The 16,684-nt window shown below is 49.4% G+C and overlaps 1 protein-coding gene across 12 annotated transcripts in view; it reads right to left on the reverse strand.

The window, feature by feature from the left end:
• Positions 1–13,053, reverse strand: part of LOC102514263 (casein kinase I) — a 33,915-nt gene extending 20,862 nt beyond the window's left edge. For 4 of the 12 annotated variants that reach the window (XM_032492245.1, XM_032492246.1, XM_032492244.1 and 1 more), the window contains exon 1: positions 1,838–2,128. The gene's annotated coding sequence lies outside the window, so the exon portion shown is untranslated. Of the gene's footprint in view, positions 1–472; positions 873–1,837; positions 2,133–12,999 lie in introns of those variants that run through there. The other 8 variants (XM_032492249.1, XM_032492250.1, XM_032492248.1 and 5 more) reach the window with 5 other exon arrangements.
• Between the last annotated feature and the right edge of the window lie 3,631 nt (positions 13,054–16,684).

Consider the following 16,684-nt stretch of genomic DNA (forward strand, 5'->3'; position numbering starts at 1 on the left):
TTCAGCCATGGTCACAAGGAAGGAGCGTCCACCCCATGCTGGCTGAACTCCGGGCTCTCTACCAAGGGCCTTTGCCCACACGCCTGGCCAGTCCCAGCTGAGGTGCCACGGCTGCCAGCAGAACGCATTCCACATTTGCGGGAAACTCACATGCCACACACCTCACATACACTGTCCTGCGTGTCCACTCCAAAGGAAGCAAGAAACGCAGACAGACACCGTCAGCCCCGCTGCGGGGAGGGGGCGGGTGTGTACACACACAAACACCCCCCCCCAGTCCGTTTTCCGCCAACGCCAATTCAGAGACCACACATGGCAGCCGGGAAAGCCGCAGGTTAGGAAAGGAACATAAATATACCCGCATCCTATATTACATAAATACCCACGCCGGGTTATATAAATACCCATGCCCTCCGTCTGGGTGTCTTACATAAATACACTGCACATGACCCCCCAGCCCCTCCCCACTCACCGGGCTGTCGGCAGAGAAGGGGAGAAGAGAGGGTGCAATCAGCCCTGCAGGCAACCACGACTGCTCTGTGCTAGCCACCCAGACTGCCAGCACCTCTCCTACACCCCAGGGATGGGGGGGAGGACAGGCCCCCAAGGAGAGCCTAGATTGTCCCAGCACTGCCCCTCAAAGAGCCTCCCAGAGAGGAGAAAGGATTGAGTCAGGAATGGGAGAGGCTTTCCAGTTCTTTGCTGCTTCTCTTTGGGGTGGGCAGCGGGGGGTACTGGAATTAAAAAAAAAAAAGGCGGACATGAAGATTCCAGAGTTTCAACTGGTTAAAAAAAAATCAGACAAACTACCAAGCAGAACGGCACATGGGCAGTTTTCTTACTCCCTGCCCACCCCCTTCCCCAGCAAAGGCCCTTGTCCCTGGACCATTAAAATAAAAATTGGAGGGACATCCTAGACACCAAGGCAAAAAAGCCCCAAACACAGGCATTTATTGGGTGCAAATTAAGACATTCAGGATCCCCTTCGCCTGTTCCCAAATCCTTCTCTCTCACAAAGGGTGACCCCAGAAGATAATGTGTAAGAAAACTAAGGGGAAAGTTGGGGAGGGGGCTCACCCCACTTTGAGTTTGGGTGTAAAGAGGAGCTTGGGAATCCTCTCTCTAAAGACACCCAGGCACAAACATAGTTTTATGTTTCAGAGACTTGCAAAACATGGATTTCTCACACGTAGAAACGGGAGAATCCGATCTGATAAATAACCCCCACCCCTTTCTCTCTCTCCACAAAGGAAAACAGAATCGGTGACTGGGTGACCACACACCCCATCACCCCAAGGGCTCCCAAGCGCCCCCATCCAACAAGCGTGAGCAGCCTTGCTGACCCCCAGATCTGGAGCACCCGAGCCAGAAGCGAAGGGGTGGGGGGCACTGCTGACGGTCTGGTGAAGCACACAGAAAGAAGCCCAGGGTCTGGCCGAGAATCCCGAATCAACAGTATCCAGTGCCCCCAGCACCCTAGTCTGGGACCCCCACCCTCGGCGTCCCCAAATCACAGTTCAGGGTGTCCGCCTCGGCCGGCTGGGGCCTTGAAGGGTCCAGCTGGGGGAGGGGAAGGCGGGCCGGACTAGGGGGGCCTCTCCCCAGCAAGCCTGCAAAATAATAGTCACCCTCCTCCTCCTCCTCGCCCCCAGCCGCGCCTTTGTCCTCGCCGGGCCGAGCGGGCGGCGCCCGGGCTGCCCCCCCATACCCGAGTGCGAACGCGCGTGTGTCCGCCCTCCCCTCCCCTCTCTCTCGCGCAAAAACAAAGAGGCGGAGGGAGCCCCGTTTCCCCCCGGGTTTGCGCCCCTCCGCGGGCCCGCGGCCCCCCAATATTTACCCCGCCGGGAAGGCGCCGGTGCCGGGCCGCTGCTCGGGGGGCTGCCGCGAGCCGGGACGGCCCGCCGGGGCGGATGCCGGAGGATTCGCAGAGCCGCCCGGCGCGCCAGCCTCTCCCGGCCCAGTCGCCGCCGCTGCCGCCGCTGCCGCGCTCCTATCCGCTCGGCCCTGGCTGGGCTCAAGCACTGGGCTCTCGCCGCCGCCGCTGCAGCCACCGCCGCCGCCTCCCTTCTCCCGGCGCTCCTGCCTGCCCGCCCCCGCCGCCGGCTTGCGCGCTCCCGCCCGGCGCGCGCCCGCGGCTCCCATTGAGCCCCGGGCCCGCCCGCTGATGTCATCCCCGGCCCGCCGCCGCCGCCCCGGAGGATTTAAAGGGCCCGCGCCCTCCGCTCCCGGGGACGCTGGGGGGCAGCAGCCAGGAAACGTGGCCCCCCATCCTCCCAAGGAGCGCCTTGCAGGAACTAGGTCTTACGTATGGGGCCGGGAAGCACACACACAGACAGTGACACCCTGATGCAGTGGGGGCACAAGTGGAAAAACTTGAGTGGGGGTGGGGAGGAGGGGGCCACACAAAAAGCTGGGGTTTCCTAGACCCAAAGCCTCCTCTCCCCTCTGCCAGTTCTCTCCTCTCACAGCCTAGCAGTGGGCCCCTCCAAAGGCCGGTGTTTATGTGAGTTACTGCAAAAGGAGACTGTTTAGAGAGTTGTGGGCTTACTCCACCTCTGGGCTCTCTGAGTGCTGCAGAATACACAGGCCAGGTTGATTCAGGGGCCAACGATTTGACAGGACAGCAAGAGATAGAGGGACATTGACAAAAGGCCCAGAGAGGTAGCTAGGGATATGCTGCAATTTGCCCTCCATGGAAAAATCAAAAGCAAAGACTTTTTTCTTCTCCCTCTTCCAGCAGCTCAAACTGATGGGCACAGAACTGACCTCAAAACCAATCCTGTTCTCCCATGTTTAATGAGGGACCCCACCCTGCCATGGAACCAACACTTGAGTCAGGGTCCCGTGTAGTGCACATTTAGCCAAGGCGCCCCCACCCCCAGCTCTGGGCTTGGGTTTCCTTAACTGCAAATTGGGAAGGGGCACCCTTCCCTCCCCAGGTCACTGAGAATTAATTAAGGCTTCCTACTTGGCTTCCAGAGCAGCCAATGAAAGGTTATTAAAATGATGATATTTACACTGTACCATTCAAAGCTCCAAATCATGACACACATCCATTCACGCACACAACTGTGACTGTGGACACACACAATGCTGGAGTACACTGCATCCAATCCCAGAAGCGTGGATCCTGGGAGGAGTCACTTCCATAATAACCACATCTTCCTTCAAGCCTGAGGGACTTAGTCACACACCTTCCAAACTGGCAGGAGCCCCACAGACCAAGTTCTTCTTTCATGGCCCAGGAAACTGCAGTCCAGAGAGAAGAAGGAGTGAGCCTGGGACCACACAGCACAGCAAGATGGCTCTGTTCTCCCAATGGTTCCTGGGAAACTGAATCTATCATGAGCTCATTTCCAACAGCAGGAGAGTTAGGACAAGCCTCCCAGGAGAGATCTGGGGCAGTCAACTGGGGACCTGCCCTCGGTGTCACTTTTGCCAGAGCAGAGGGTCACCAGCCACAGTGGTGAGCTTTGCTTGGCCTGCATGCTGTTTGTTGTTATTTCTTTGTTTTGTTAATTGACACAATGTTTTTAAATGGGTAAAATTCATATTACAGGTCCATATTCCTTACTTCTCTTCAAGCAAGGGGAAATTTACCACTCTGGGCCCAAACTCACACTCGGCTCTGGCAACACTCAGCTGGCCTGGGTAGCAGCCACCCACCTTAATCACAGCCCAAGGACCCCATTTGTTTACTCACATCAGCCTGTTTTACCCATTTTTATGACTCCCTCATCTCCTGGAAGTTCCCAAGTGTGACCCTGTCCTAGAGGCCACCAGGCTTAGCTACCAATGCCCTTCCCTTTCATCCATTTCTATCCCAACCTCACCAACCCTGAATCCTGCTTCCAGTGTCCAGAGATGCCAGCCCTCCCTGTGGCTGCAGGTTCTCCTCAGTGAGACATGGTGCCCGGCCCCTGGCACTTCTGAGCAGGGTGGAATACACCCCTGTGCCCTCCATCCTCACCACTCCAACCTTCCCACCTGGCCTGGCTTCCCAATCATGGTCCTCTCTCTCTAGGATGGGACTAGTCCTCTTCTAGGACCTACGGAGTCCCTGGCACTGGGAGAAGTGGGTTCTCATTTAATCCTCTCAAATGACAGATGAAACCCTAATCTATTCTTTCCCTGGTTCAGAGAGGAATCTGAGGTTCCTAACATTTGCCTAAGGGTATAAATTCAGATGTCCCAGTCTTCGCTTCCAATCTTATCACATGTCCCTTCCCATTCCAGAACTTGTAACTGACCTCCCCCACTCTCTCTATGACCCTATTGAAGATCCTGGTCAGTCTTAAGACCCACTCCTCCCCTCATGGCCTGCCCCCAGTCTCTCTCCCCTGTCCCCACCCTTTCTCTGCCTTGGAAGAATTCTCCCCACACTCCTTCCCTGACTAGCTGTTCTGTGGGCCTAATTTCTCCTCCTCCCTACTTCCCTCAAGACCATGGGTCCTTCTAAAGAGCTTTGCAGTTCAGCTCTAAGGAGGAACTGAGGGGACACAAAACCCAAGGAGGGGAGGTGATTCCAAAGGAAAGAAATCTTACAGAGTTCCAGCAGCCTCAGGGCCTGACTTCTAGTTCCAGACTGGATTCTCCAAGATTCCTCCTGGGACTTAACTCCCAACTTTAAAGCCCAAGGGTGTGGCCAGCTGGAGTTCCCCTAACCCCTCCGTCCCCACCCTCCCACCCACCCAGAAGATGCAATCAGGCCGAGGACAATAGGCATCAGTGAAGTCCTGATCAGTAGGTCCGGGGGAGGGCTCCCCAGCACTTTTCCAACCTGACAGCTTCTACCTATTTCCCTGGCACCCCAGGCCCTGAGTTGGGGGGTCTTAGTGTGCTCTGGAACCACCAGACCGTGAGGATGACATTACAGATGAACCCAGTGATGGGGAGAAAGATTTTAGTACCACCCAAAGGGACCTACAACTTGAGTCTGGAGGTGGTGGGCAGGGGGTGGCAGGGAAAGTCCTTAAAAAATGACCCTACACAATCTGTCCCCTCAGGCTGTCCTCCAGCCTCAGGGCTTCAGGCCTGGCTGTCCAGCTGCCTGGGGCCATTTTCCCTCAGCTCATTCACAGCTCATTCCCTCACCTCCCTCAGGTCTGGACCCTCAAGCTCCTTTCACAGGGAGGCCTTCCAATCCTGACTCAAGATCCCCCACCCTGGGGCACTGCCTCCCTCTCTTCTGCTTCATTTTTTCCTAACTATTATCACTAACTAACATAATCCATGTGGTATTTATTGGATTTTTTTTTTTTTTTTGGTCTGTGTCCCCCACTAGAATATCAGTTGCATAAAGGTGGGGAGTTAAAGCTATTTGGGGGCATCACTGTGTCACCAGTATCAAGACTAGTGTCTGGCACATAGGACGTATTGGCCAAATATTTGCTAAATGAGTGAATGGTTGGATTGAGAAGGGACAGCCTCAACACGGAGAATACATTGAAAGCTGTCACTCACTGAGCACCTACTGCATGCCAGGCCCTCTATGAGACACATTCCTGCATTCAATCCTCACATCCACCCTCAGAGGAAGCAGTCCCCCAGGCTGGTGGAGAACACAGCTCCGGGACAATCCCTGTCCCTCTCCAACAGACCTCTGAGCTCCTCTACTAGAGAAGCAATTCTGGGCCCCAGTTGAGAGCCCCAAGCCCTCATGGGGCTCATTTATTCCAACTCCATCATTTCACAGGCAGAGAGTCTGAGACTCAGGGAGCCTTGTTCAAGGTCACAGAGGGAATCCGAGTCAGTAACCCACTGGGGTTAAGAAGCTGCCTTCAAATACTGACTCTGTCACTTTTTAACTGTGTGGCCCTCAGAAAGTTCCTTAAACTCTCTGAGTTTCATTTGTAAAAGGGAGGGAATACAGATGATCATGCACAAAACCACAAGAAAACCCTGAGTAAAGGGAACATGCTGACCTTGAACAGCTCTGAGTAGCCGACTGGCAGTGAAGCACAGGCTGCCTGTCTTGGTTTCCCTCTAGCAGCACAGGCAGCATCCACAGCTTTTTCTTTCCTTTTTTTTCCCCAGCCTCTTCTTTCCTTACCTTACCTCCCCTGGAGGAGCCACCACCAGCCCCTTTGAGGTGGTCATGGGTTGGAGGTACGCAAGCCTAACTGGGCCCAGGAGAGCCACTGGCCTTGCCCGCTGTCTACATCTGTGGTCTTGATTCTAGGATACCCCTGCAAGAAGTTTCTCTGGGATCTTCCTCTTCTCAGCTACTGCTGTGTCTCTCCCAAGACCCCCAAGAGTCAGTGGCCCCCACAGGCTCTGCTCTAAGAGAGCCTCCTCAGGCGTGCCAGCCTGAAAACGGGGCCCTGCTCCATTGTCCCTCGGCCAGTGAGGCCTAGGCTCCTTGCCCCCAGACCCTTCCAGGATGTCCCACCCATCTCTGGCTGCTCCCACAGTAGTGCCCTGTCTCCAAGAGATGCCTTGGCCCTGGCCTCTCCAGACTCCACTGCTCTTAGACGCTTCTCCTGGTGACCTCACCACATCGTCATGTCTAGTCAGGTCATTCCCTGCAGTGGTTCCTCCCTCCCCTGCCATCTTCAGCTGAGAGGCAGCGGGGCCGGGGTAGCAAGAGGTCTGAACCATGGGCCAGGAGGCCTGGATTTGAGTGCCACTGATTTTAATGAGACCTTGGAGAATTCACAGCCCCTCTCTAGGGGGCTGGAAAGGAGACCTCCACGGCTCCTTCTTCTGTTTCCCTGTCTGTAAACTCAAGGCTGGACCAAATGGGGAATGGCCTACACACTCCATACCCGGGCACTTTCTTAAGAAAGCTCCTGAGGTCACACACAACTGGGCTCAGTGGGAAAGGCTTCTCTTCCCCTCACCTCCCCACTTTCAAAACATGTGCACTTCCTATCAGCTCTGCCTCCCAACTAAATTCTGAACACAGCCTCCTCTCACTGTGTACGCCTTTCACTTGGAAATTACATCGGTCTGTTAATGGTGAGACCACATCCCTCTGCTGCTGAAAAGACACCAATGGCTCCTTCTGTCCTTAGTGTGAAATCCACATTCTCTCTCAGGCCTGCTATGATATGGCCCCAACTTGCCTTTTAGATCTCATCTTGAGCATCTCCCCACCAAAACCCCTGCCTTTCATTTCATCACACCTCAGGGTCTTTGCACTCACTGTTCCTTCTGCCTAGAATTATCCCTGCCCAGGTCTTCAATGGCTGCCTCCTACTAATGGTTCAAATCACAATTCAAAAGTCACCTCCTCACAGAGGCCTTCCCCGACCACACCATCTTAAGCAGGCCCCCTTGCCCTCCGACCTTCTCTATTGGATCACCGTGACTTACTGTCTTTGTGGAACTTACTAGAGGCCGAAAACTTCAGCTTGTTTATTTTTAATGCCCGTGAACATAAGCTCCAACAGAAAGCCGCCTATAGATGCTCCTGTGGGTGCTCAATTGGTAATAGGTGTCCCATAAATACTTGTGCAATGAGTGAACTCTGCCGCGGGTGTGTGGTCACGGGGGTGGAGGCAGGGCTGGCACTTTCCATCCCTGGGCCAGACGTGCCTGACAGCCTTCCCTCAGGAATAGGCCTGTGGTTTCTCCCCAACCCGCTCCCCCCTTCTCAGCCCGCCCCCTCTGCCGGGCACATCCTCTTTCAGCATTCCCTATGCTGCTCTCTTCTTAGGAGAAATCAACTCCCAGGGGAGTTAGGAAAGCCTGCCACGTGTCCCTTACGCAGGCACAGTGAGCACTAAAAATACCCCAGCATCACCAAAGGACCACATCTCCCTGTCTCCAGCTCCCCCTCCTCCACCGCCTCCCAATCCACATCTGCCTCCTTCCTTCAACTCAGCCTGTCACCTGACTGCCCCTCTGGGCTCACCTGACCCTCTGCTTGCCACAATCTCCCTTGTCTGTACTGCTGCTGACTGGCTCCAAAACTTGCTCCTTCCATCCTCTGGGAATCCAGGGAATCCCATTCTCAGGACACACAACCGCTCATTAGCTGGGCCACGGGAATTACGACGATTGCCACGGCTAATAATCCCAATTCCCACAGCAACACTTCTCAACTCAGCATAGTTTGTGCAATTCATCATCTCCTCACCAGGTCACGTGTCTGTCCACAAACATTTCCTGATGCCAACTCCTCGCAGGGCCTGAGAGGTCCACACTGGACCATGTTGGCCAGGAGTTGACAGTCTGCCTGGGGAGACTGGGCATACCAAGAAAAAAGATGGACTAACATTGCCGGGGAGAGAACATGCTAGCAGTGAGTGCCACAGGACAGGTCCACGTGGCTGGGGGGGCAGTGGAGGCACCTAGGGGCTGTGACCCGCCCCCTCATCCTCCACCAGGGCATTCTAAGAGATGCGCCACCTGGGTTTTCTTTGCTTCGTAGGAAGTGCTACACAAATAAAGCATCCAGACAAGTCTCTGAGCCCCCTTCTAACCAGACTGCTCCCGAGCCCCTTCTACAGAGTGATTCTGGAGTTGGCACTGGGGAGGGAAGGAGGAGGTGGGACTTGAAGTGCATAGAATTATGAGAGTGGAGAGGAAACAAAGCTAGGAAGAACAGCCTGAGTGAATGCTCTGTGGGAGGAACCTCAGATATTTGGGGGTAAGGAGACCATTCAGTTGGCACCCAGGATCCCTCTCCCTCCAGGGAGGAGATTGAAAAGGAAGGTGGAGGTCAGCAGGATCTCCAATTCCAAACAGCTAAATATGGGATTTATCCACTGGTTTTACTCATTGCAGCTTCGAGTTTTGCACTCGGAAAAGAAGAAGAGGGAAAGAACTAATAAATTAGAATTTATTAGGCAGATGACGTGCCAGGCACTGCCCTGGATACTTATCATTGAATCTTGTTTAATTCTACAACAATCCTCTGAGCTGCAGATCGCCCCACCTGTTTTACAGGTAGAAACCCAAGGCTGAGATACTTTAAGAGAATCTGACCTAACTGTATTCAATATCTTGTAATAACCTGTAATGAAAATGAATATATGTATGTATATGCATGACTGGGACATTGTGCTGTACACCAGAAATTAACACATTGTAACTGACTCTACTTCAATTTAAAAAAATTCTTTAAATATGTTTAAAAGAGAATCTGACCTAATATTCATAAAAGTTATGAAGGACTCCAATTTACCCTTCCAGACCCACCCTGGAGCCTCACCCTGCCTCGGGGACTGTGCCCCAATCTGCCTTTGTCTCCTTCTTGCATGCCGACCGGGACCTGCCCCTATATCTGAGGCCCCCACTGAATGAGTTTGCTCACCTGCTCTGGAAGTATCCAGGGGATTCTGGTTTCCACTAAGGTAGCTATCTCTAAAGTAGACACCTGTGCCCCAGGAAGTTTATTATGTGATCCATCAGAGTATGGAAGAAAAAAATTGGAATTTGTATTCTTATTTCATTTTTAACCTTAGCCTTCTAAATATTCTATTTTAATGTATGTTTTATAGTGCACACATTAGCACAGAGGACAAATATTTACATAAGTTATAACCATATATATATATATATTTGAATACAAAATGCATTTTCAAAATAATTTGCACAGACTGGGTGTGCCACCAAGTTTGCCTTAGTGTTTGGGGACCCCTGCAGTGAGTTCTCACTTGAGAGGCAGTGGTGGTAGAGACCCTGCTTTTTCTAGCTGGATGCAAGCCTTCAATCAGCTACTTCTGGGCTAAATAGCTGGACTAAGGCTTAACCTTCCTAAGCCTCTCTTCTTCATCTCAGAAACAGGGGTGTCCAATGTTCATAGCAGCACTATATGTAATAGCCAAGACATAGAAGCAACCTAAATGTCCATCGACAGATGACTGGATAAAGAAGTTGTGGTATATTTATACAATGGAATACTACTCGGCCATAAAAAAGAATAAAATAATGCCATTTGCAGCAACATGGATGGACCTAGAGATCCTCATTCTAAGTGAAGTAAGCCAGAAAGAGAAAGAAAAATACCATATGATATCACTCAAATGTGGAATCTAAAAAAAGAAAAAAGAAAAAAAGGACACTATGAACTCACCTACAAAACAGAAACAGATTTGCAGACATAGTAAACATTCTTATGGTTATCTGGGAAAGAGAGTGGGAAGGGATAAATTTGGCAGTTTGAGATTTACAAATGTTAGCCACTACATATAAAAATAGATTTTAAAAAAAATGTTTCTGCTGAATAGCACAGGGAACTATGTTCAATATCTTGTAATAACCTTTAATAAAAAATGAATATATGTATGTATATGCATGACTGGGACATTGTGCAGTGCACCAGAAATTAACACATTGTAACTGATGGTACTTCAATTAAAAAAAAGAAAGAAAGAAACTAGGGTGGCAGTAGCACTCACGTCAGGTGGATTAAAAGAGATAAATGGACATAAAGCCTGTAGCCCAGAGCCTGACACCTGAATGAGAGATGCAGTTATTGCTACTACCTTGTGGTGGGCCCTGACCTGGTAGAGTGTGTCTGCTGTAGGAGACCCAGAACCCAGAATAAGTCATTAGAAATCGGTGTGACCAGGGTTAAGATGGAGATCAGGACACCAACAGACACGAATGGAGTGGGAAGATTCTCCCAGAGAGCCCTGATGGCCCATGAAGAAGATGATGATGTGGAGATGACGTGCGTGGAATCAGACACCATTTCAGGCTAAAGAGGCAGTGGTAACGGGAGTGCACGTGTGAGTTAGAATGCCTGGGGTTCAATCCTGCCTCCACATGGGCGACTTATTTAACTATACTTGCTTCAGTTTCACCACCTGTTAAACAGGGACAGTAATGTGTCTATTTCATAGTATTGCTCTAAAGCACTTAGAACAAGAGGCTGGCAAATGGGGCTGGCGGTTGAGAATCAACTATCAAGTTCTGGAAGAGACAAGTGGCAGAGGTGGGGATGTTTTAGAGAGTATAATTTCCCAGGCCCAAGGCAGGGACTTGATTCTGGGTCCTGGGGCTGATTGTCACTCTAAAAGTCACTTAAAAATTGTGACTATGCAATATATCACCTCCAGTTTTCTGTGGGTTGGAAGGTAACTTCCCTAATTCTGTCTCAGAACAGCAGAGACCCCAGACACTCAATTGCTAGCGAAATCTGACACCCTTATTACTGTCCTGGAATGACTCAGGCCCAGCAGAAAGAGATGGCCTCAGAGGGCTGTAGACCCTCACAGCAAGATTTTTCTTAACACTTAAGAATTCCCGCCAGGGCACAGAGCTCTTTCTCATCCAGTGGGAGCATGCTGTAGAGACACATTAAAGTAAAACCAAATTAGAAGCACAGAACAAAACCTCCCAGGTCTAAAAACAGATGGCTCAGGGAAGGGTGGATTTCCCATCCTGAGGTGTGGCCACAGGTACTCATCTGGTTCAGCTGACAAGGTACCCAGGGCCCCCTCTCAAGACAGCCAGGAGGTCAAGAAAATGAAGAGTTCAAGGGAGGGTGTATGATCAGAGACTGAATGGGCTCCTAAAAGTAGAAGGAGGCCCCGGCTACCTGTGGATGGACAGGCCTGGCTCTAAGGTACTAAGTAGGTAGGTGAGGAGTTATTATCCCCATTTCACAGATGAGAAAATGGAGGCTCAAACAGCAGAGGCTTCTGTTTTCTTTAAGCACAACTTGGCCTGGTATATGTGCTGCAGCTGATGACTCAGTCCTGACCTCTTCCTCCCGCTGCATTGAGTAGTCTCTGGTGTGGCAGCCTATGGGGGAGTGAGGAGCCCGGGAGTCCACAGGTACTCTGTTACTGCGGCCTATGTGGATCCTGATCAAATCACTTGTCCTCTGAGCTTCAGTTTCCTTATCTGTACAAAGGGTTGATTACTAGCTCCACCTCTGACCCCCCCACACCCCCACCCCCTGTCTTCCAATCTTCTCACTCTGAACTCTTTTCAGAAGCTTGTCTCAAGGAATTGAACCCAGTGAGGGCCTGGCAGTCACCAGGCCTGCCTTAGGGACCATGTCTGTGCCTGGCCCACACAGAGTGGATGTGAGTCCTTCCTGTTGATTCATGCCCCTCTGCCCCAGACTCAGAAACATCTCTATTCAGAGGGTTTTTTCCCAAGAGCCCATCCCCCTCTCCCTAACTCTTCCCTGACTCTGCTCCCTCAACTTCGGCTGGTCCAAAGCCCTCCTTCAAACTCACAAACATGTGGACCTTTTTTCTGCCAGAACCATGGGGGTGGGGGTGAGGGTGGGGGGAAATTTTCTACATAGCTCACTTAATCCTCACAGCAGCCCCAGGAAGAAACTTTACGTAGTCATTTCCCAGATGTGGAAACTGATGCTTAGAGAGAGCAAAGATCTTTCCCAAGATCCCTGTGTTGGAGACGGAGGTCTTGGCAGGTCTGACCTACAGCCCATGTTTTTTCTATTACACCTCCCTGTCTCCCCCTCATGTCCTTCCTCCAAGTGTTCAGAATGGTACCCAACTATGGCCCATCCCTCAAATGTAACATTATGCAGCCATTAAAAATAATGATTACACATACACGAATGACTAATAACAACACGACGAAATGCTTATGACACAATGGTAAGAGGGGAAAAGCAAGACACAACAATTGTAAATGAAGTATGATAACATTATATTAAAATGATTGTTCATAGAAAAAAGATTGAAAGGAAATATACCAAAATATCCAGTTGTTTTGCTTATGTGTTAGTACCATGGGTGATTCCTTTCTTACTTTTATTCATTTGCCAAATAGTCAATCAGTGCATATTACTTTTACAACAAAGAAAAGATATCATGTAAAAAAAAAGAAGTAATAACCTGCTGTTTCCTCTTCAACTTCCCCTCCTTCAGATCCCTCCAAAGCCTACGTTTTCATACAACGTGACTATAAACAAGAGATATGGTAGGAGTTTGGGGAGCAACCAGTACCTTTGCAGACCCAGGACCCCCTCCGTTCTATGACAAGGCTATCCTCTGCGTCCAGTGAGGACTCCCACCCCAGACCCTTCTCACAGCCCGAGTCGGAGCTCCTGCGGACGCTCACCTGACACTCGCGGGTCGGCCTCCGAGATGCGAGACGCGCACACCTGTCCCTCCAGGTGAGGACTCTGCTAGGGCGCCGCGCGCAGGAAGGAGAGAGCCGACCGGAGGCGGAGCCGTGACGTCACCACTCCAGTCCCGCCCCCGGCTTCCCGGCCACGCCCCGGCTTCCAGGCCCGCGGGGATTCATGGTTCTCATGCTTGCGGGGTGAGGTCCTGCGGACTCTTCCCTCGCCGCGCAAGCCTCACGCGGATGTGGCCCCCAGCCATCTGCTGTGCGTCCAAGTGCGGCCCTCGGGGTGGGAGGAGTGATAGGGGAGGTTCCACTCTTCAAGAACGAGGGTCCCCTTGAGAAACCGAGAAAGACCTAGGATCCCCACCACCCCACATCCACCCCCTGGTTTACACAGAACTGTTGGGTCTTCGGATTCCAGGTTCAAATCACCTGGGGGAAGGAATGATCTCCAGAGGGACAGAGGCAGCCTCTGATTCCCCGAGTGTTTCCTTCATTTGTACGTCACTCTCTATACTTCTCCCCATCCTACCCCGAGCCCCCCTGCTAAGGAAGCGAGCCGGGAGTGTGTGTGTGAGTGGCCAGGAAGTGTGATTCCAGCCCTTGGGTTTTGGGGAAAGTTATCCTGGCATCTGACACCTATAGTCAGAAAACTGTTTCCATCTTCTTTGTCTTATCTGAGATTGTTTATATTTGGCAAAGTTCTATGTTGAAAATGCCAGCAAAATGGTGGCAAAAATCAAGGGCACTACTAGGTTCCACCTCCCCAAGAACTTTAAAATGTGCTCACCCTTGCATCCAGCAATTCCATTTCTGGAAATCTATCCTAAGGAAGTCATTCAGAGTGCACGTTCATTATGGAGTCCCTTATAATGGTGAAACTTGGAACCAGTCTAAGGGTCCAACACCTGGGGCAGGTGAACAGTGCAAACACACAATGGAATACTATGCAACCATTTGAGAGTTATGTTTACAAACAGCTTAGCATGTGAGGAAATATGTTAAAATATTAAGAGAATAAAAGCAGGATGTAACTGTGTGGTGACAGCAGGCTTACAGTTGAACTTTAAAGCAAAACACAATTTTATGCATAGGAAATAGCCTGGAAAGAAAATGTGCACTGTGGTTATTTCTGGGGCACTATGAAGCTTATTTTTTAAATTCTTGTTTCATCTAGTAGGTTTATTTCACTTTTATAAATTGAAATAAGTTTATTAAAGTTCCCATTAATTGAGCACTTACTAGAATTTAGAATAAGCACCTGTCGTCTAATCTTTGCAGTAGCCCTGAAGTAGGAATCAGTAGTCTCTCCCTCCCACCCAGGAGACTTCAAGGCTGGCAGGGCACTTGTGGGACCAGGAAGGACTAAGCTTCCTAGAGACCAAACTCCAAGGTTGAGAGGTCAGCTATTTCAACCTCTTCAGTTACTTTGTAGCCCTAGTATATTTTTCTGATTATAAAAGAAACATATATTTATTATAGAAAATTAGAAGTCAATAAAATATAGAGGAGAAATAGAAGTCCATCCCTTCATTGCTTTACCTTTTATTATGGAAATTTTAAATGATACTAAAAAGTAGAAGATATATAGTATAATGAACCCATATACCCATCACTAATTTTCAACAAATATCAACATTTTCCATTCTAGTTTCATCCATCCCCCCACACATACTTTATAGAGGAAAATTCCAGAGATCATATTATTTTCGCCTGTAAATACTTCAGTAATTATCTCTAACAGATAAGAACTTTGTTAAAAACAAAACATACACACTACCATGACTCCACCTAGCAAAAGTAACACCATTTATTTTATTGGATCATTTAATATGCAGTCCATGTTCAAATTTCCCTAACTTGTCTCCAAAATACCTTTTTATAGTTGGTCTGTTTGAATCAGGATCACACAAGGCCCACGTCTTACACATGGTCAATATATCTTTTAAATCTCTTTCTCTTTGTCTTTCATGGAGATATAATTCACATAACATAAAATTCACCATTTAAAAAGTGTCCAATTTTGTGGCTTTTAGTAGATTTACAGGGTTTTGCCACCATTACCACTATCTAATTCCCTAACATTTTTATCACCTGAAAAAAGAAATCCCAAACCCACTAGCAGTGACTCCACATTTCTGCCCTCCTCCAGCCCCTGGTGACCACTAAACTACTTTTGTCTTTTGTCTATTCTGGGTATTTTATATAAATGGACTCACATGATATGTGACCTTTTGCATCTGGCTTCACTTGCCACAATGCTTTCAAGTTTCTACCATGTGGAAGCACGTATCAGTACTTCATTCCTTTTTGTGGCCAAATAATATTCCAGACTGAGTTTCCTACAGTCTAGAGTTTCTTGACTGTATCCCTGTGGTGTCTTTCAACATGCCCCATCAGCCCCCATATTTCCTATAAACTGGTAATTAGATGTAGATTCTGGTAATTAGATGTAGATTCTTAGGCTGAAGGCTCTTGATTTGATTTGAATTCAATTATTTTACCAAGAATATTGTGGAGATGATGTTGTGTCTGTCCCAGCACATGAGAGCAGAAGCCACAGTGCCTGATTGTTCCACCTTTTAGTGATGCTGGGGTTGATCAGTGGCTTTAGGTGTTGTTAACTTCATCCTTCTGTTATAAAGATCCCCAGCAACATTTTACCCAGTGATTTTTAGCATCCATTGCTGATCATGGACTGGGTCTGCTATTACACCTTTCAGTTTCTAGATGAGGAAACTGAGCATAGAAGAAGAGAAATGGTTTGCCCAAGTCACAGGGTAAGTGACTATCAATAACTACCACATACTGGACCCTTGTATATGTTTGGCACTGTACATATATACAAGCGTTTTACATAACTGACTCATTTAATCCTCTCAAAAATCCTTTGTGGTTGGCTTTATATTATGACCTTCCTTTTCAAGTGAGAAAACTAAGACCTGAACTGGTGAAGGGACTTGCCTTTGATGAGTCACTTGGTAATTCATGATTCTGGAGGACGGAAATATGAGAAAACACAGTTCTTGCTCTGATAAATAGAAAAAGTGATCAGAACCATAGAGAGAAGGAGATGGAAGTCATGGAAGTCTTCCCAGAGGAAGCATCACTGGAGCTGGGCCTTCAAGTATGTGTAGGAGTTTGTCATAGGGAGTAAAGGCAGAAGGATGAGGCCACCATATGAATAAGACCTGAGGTGTGATTTGGGCTATGGTCAAGGACTCCATTCCTCACCATGGACATACTCTCACAAATGTCTCCCCTTGGCAAGAAGGAAGAGAGAGAGGGTGTGGCTTAGCTCATCACATACTCAGAGTATGCAGGCATTATTACAGAGTGAGGAGAGCACAGAGTACTGGACTAGGAGTCTGAAGATGAGTGTTACATGGGCTATGAGGCCTGGATGCTGTTCCCAGGTATGGTCCCCTAGCCTCAAAGGCCTAAGAAAAGCTGATGGAGATAGACCTGGGGGTCATTAGCTCCTACTCCAGAAACGAGAAAGGCCACCAGCCCCAGTCCTCAGCTCAAGCTCCAGGATTCTGACAGTATCTCCCTCTGATACTTGGACCGTTGAGTGAAAAGAACTTCCAGCAAACTCGAGTTCAAAATGTCCATTGTAATATAAATGTATTTGCTTCTATGTGCATAGAATATCTCTGGAAGATTCCAGAAGAAA

Source organism: Camelus ferus, chromosome 12, assembly GCF_009834535.1.
Source record: "Camelus ferus isolate YT-003-E chromosome 12, BCGSAC_Cfer_1.0, whole genome shotgun sequence".
Classification (NCBI taxonomy): Eukaryota; Metazoa; Chordata; class Mammalia; order Artiodactyla; family Camelidae; genus Camelus; species Camelus ferus.